We start from the raw sequence: 3,524 nt of genomic DNA on the forward strand, positions 1-3,524 counted from the left end.
CCATGAAATTATTTCCCCTCATTTTGGGTGAAGACAGCACCTTTTATTAGTAACTGCATTTACCTTTCTTCTATTTTTTTTCTCAACCCAGAAAATCCATTAAGGAAAATAGCTAAATATTGTCTTTTAAATGAAACTCTAAAGGTAACTGATAGCTCCTGCTTCAGTGTCATAGGAATCAGCTCTGAGTTTTAGCATGAACTTTAAAGGTACTATTGAAGCTGTTAAGCCTGTTTTGAAGATAGAGCTCAGCTCCTCAGACAGCTCTATAGTCCAAATTTGATATTAAAATCCAAACTGGATAAACTCGCATAAAAGACATCAGTCCCAACTGGCAAAGAGGTCAGGCAAGGCTGCATTCTATCACCCTACTTGTTCAACTTAAGTAATGAATATTCCAGAATTCAATGTTGTAAGCATACATGCTGTTACTGTGGCAAATCCCTATACCAATGGAAAGATTAGCACTTTTGTAGGACTTTGTATTCTGTGATCAGAAAAAGAACTTGGTGGAACTTTTATATTTCAAAATGTAATAGAAGGACAATGTATTGAAATCAAGGTTCTGAAATTGTAGAAAAGATTGGATGATATTCTTATGTATTTACGACATGCCCTTCCAGAGTACAGCACTGTTGATGTTAACATGAAGCCTGTACCAATTCCAGCTAACGAAGAAGTGCCTGTTAACAAGATGAAGTTCAAAATGAAACCAAGACCCTGGTCAAAACGAAGGGAGCACTCCAAAGTTCAATATCCAAGGCATCAGTTTTCACTTACATCTTAATGAAAAAGCCAAAGAAAGAGTAGGAAAATGGAAAGTGCTTTGGAGGGAATTTGATTTCATGAAAGATTATGATACATCAAAATAGAAAAAGAAATCTGGAAAGAAGCGAATGATGATCTGGAAAAGAAAGTATAAAATATTTATTCAACTTGTATGCAGAGACTATTATAAGAAGAGCCAATTTAGACTCAGAAGAAGGAGGAGTGAAGACTGGAGGAAAGAACATCAACAATCTAAGATACGTGGATGACACAATGCTACTAGCACAAAATTACTTAGATTTGGAACAGTAAGAAGGTAAAAGAAGAAAGTGCAAAAGCAGGGTTAATGCTGAACACAAATAAAACAAAAACAAAAATAATTACCACAGAGGAACTGCATAAATTCAACCTAGACAATGAGGAAATCAAAATAATTTAAGAATTCCTGTACCTTGAATCAAACTTTGACCAAAATAGAAACTGCAGTCAAAAAATCAGAAGAGGTTATTAAAAGATCCTTGTTACAAACTTGGTCAAAAAATAAAAAAAGAAATTCTATAGAAAAATTCCCTGATGAGTATCTCCTCAAGAAGCTTTTTTTGGTCATTGGAAATCCCTAAATATTTGGTTAACATACAAAGATATTTTATATGAAACAGAGCAGAACAAATATGATATAAAACCTATTGAAGACCTCACTCAAATTGATCAGAAAATGCATTGGCTTCTATATGTACAGCTAAAAGAGAGATTTAAGATTATTATTATTATTATTATTATTATTATTATTATTATTAACCTTTATTTATAAAGCGCTGTAAATTTACACATGGACTTCAAGATTTTGGTGAAGAACAAGAAAAATTAGACAAAGTACTGACATATAAAGGAAGCAAAAAAATAGCTAAAATTTATAGAGTGTTACAAGAGATAGAGCACGCAGAAGACCCAATATCAGAAGGAATGATCAAATGGGCAACTGATTTTGGGAAGGTCATTGATCTGACAAGCTGGGAATATGTAAGAACTAAAACTAAGATGTTTACCAAATCACAAGCATTGAAAGAAAGTTATTTCAAAATGGAACAAAGATGGTACTTGACTCCCAATAAAATGGTGAAGATTTATAACTTAACATCAAATAGCTGTTGGAAATGTCAATCAGCAATAGGTACATGGATCCATGTTTGGTGGAAGTGTACGAAATTGAAGAAATTCTGGACACAGATACATATATTTATTGAAAAGACATTTTATATAAAGTTTCAGCTTAGACCAAAAATGTATCTCTTGAACATGCTAAATAAGATTCCTTCATCTATTGGAAGGAAGTATGGACGTATATTGCTGTATTTAATAACACCAGCAAGGATGACACTTGCACAAAAACTGAAGAACAAGGACATTCCAAACTTAGATGATTGGCTAATAAAGGTCTTAGAAATGAGAGAGATGGATAAACTGACAGCCCTTTTGAATAATAAAGATATTAAGATAACGGAAGAAGAGTGGCCACCTATAACTAAAATTTGCACCCAGAAATGGGTTGAGGGATAAAAAAGCAGAAACAGGAATACTAAAAGGCCTTTCTTTGACACCAAGATACATCTAGGAAAAGGAAAATGTACAGGGAAACTTTGACTGACTTAATGGAGTACAGTACTTTAATGATATACTTAATAGAATGTTTTGATTTTACATATATTTGGTTGGAGAATAAGACAAGAAGCTGATTTATTAGATAGGACTAGCTACTGGGACGACCCAAGGAAGGAATTAAGTACAGTTTAATAGGATTATGAAGTATAAGCAATGTAGAGCTATGTAATATAGAGATATACGGGAAACACAATATAAATAAGGTCGGAGATGAATGAAAGATAGAATTTGAAATATTGAAGATAATCCTATTTTTGTTAGCATATGGTGAAATATATCTTTTTTTTAATTTTGTCTGTATTTTAAAATAATAATAATAATAATTCAGAAGAGGACTAGGAATGGGAAAGGCAGCTATGAAAGAACTAGACAAGACCCTAAAGTGCAAAGATATTCAACTGAACACTAAAGTTAGAATTATCCAGTCCATTGTATTCCCCATCACCATGTACTGATTCAAGATCTGGATAATGAGGAAAGCAGACAAAAGGAAAATTAACTCTTTTGAGAGGTGGTGCTGGAGAAGATGCTGAGGATCCTATGTATAGCCAAAAAAACAAACAAGTTGGTTCTTGAGTAGATAAAGCCAGAAATTTCCCTAGAAGCCAAGATAACCAAATTAATAATAATAATAATAATAATTGTTTTATTTATATACCGCTATTCCAAAGATCATAGCGGTGATCAGCAAGTAAGCTAATTAGCAAGTAAGCTAATTTGCCCCCCAACAGTCTGGGTACTCATTTAGCGACCTCGGAAGGAGGCTTTTATACTTTGGCCACATCATGAGAAAGCATGACTCATTAGAAAACACAATAATGCTAGGGAAGGTGGAGGACAGTAGAAAGAGAGGGATACCACATGCCAGATGGATAGACTCTATTAGAGAGGTCATGGCCATGAATCTACAAGACTTCAGCAGAGAAAAGGAAGTCTTGGAAAAGTCTCATCCACAGGGTTACCATGAGTTGAAGACAACTCAAAGGTAGTTAACTACAACAACATTAGGAATCATCCATGTGGAATCATATAGTTTTTGGAGGCAAAGACTAATTTTAAAGCATTTTTTGTTGTGTGAAGTCGAAGGATTTCATGGC

The 3,524-nt window shown here is 33.7% G+C and overlaps 1 pseudogene; it reads left to right on the forward strand.

Annotated features, from left to right (window-relative positions):
• Window positions 1-388: 388 nt before the first annotated feature.
• On the forward strand, window positions 389-922 carry LOC121925009 (annotated as a pseudogene).
• The last annotated feature ends 2,602 nt before the right edge of the window (window positions 923-3,524 follow it).

The sequence above is a fragment of the Sceloporus undulatus genome, chromosome 3, assembly GCF_019175285.1.
Source record: "Sceloporus undulatus isolate JIND9_A2432 ecotype Alabama chromosome 3, SceUnd_v1.1, whole genome shotgun sequence".
NCBI classification, from domain to species: Eukaryota; Metazoa; Chordata; class Lepidosauria; order Squamata; family Phrynosomatidae; genus Sceloporus; species Sceloporus undulatus.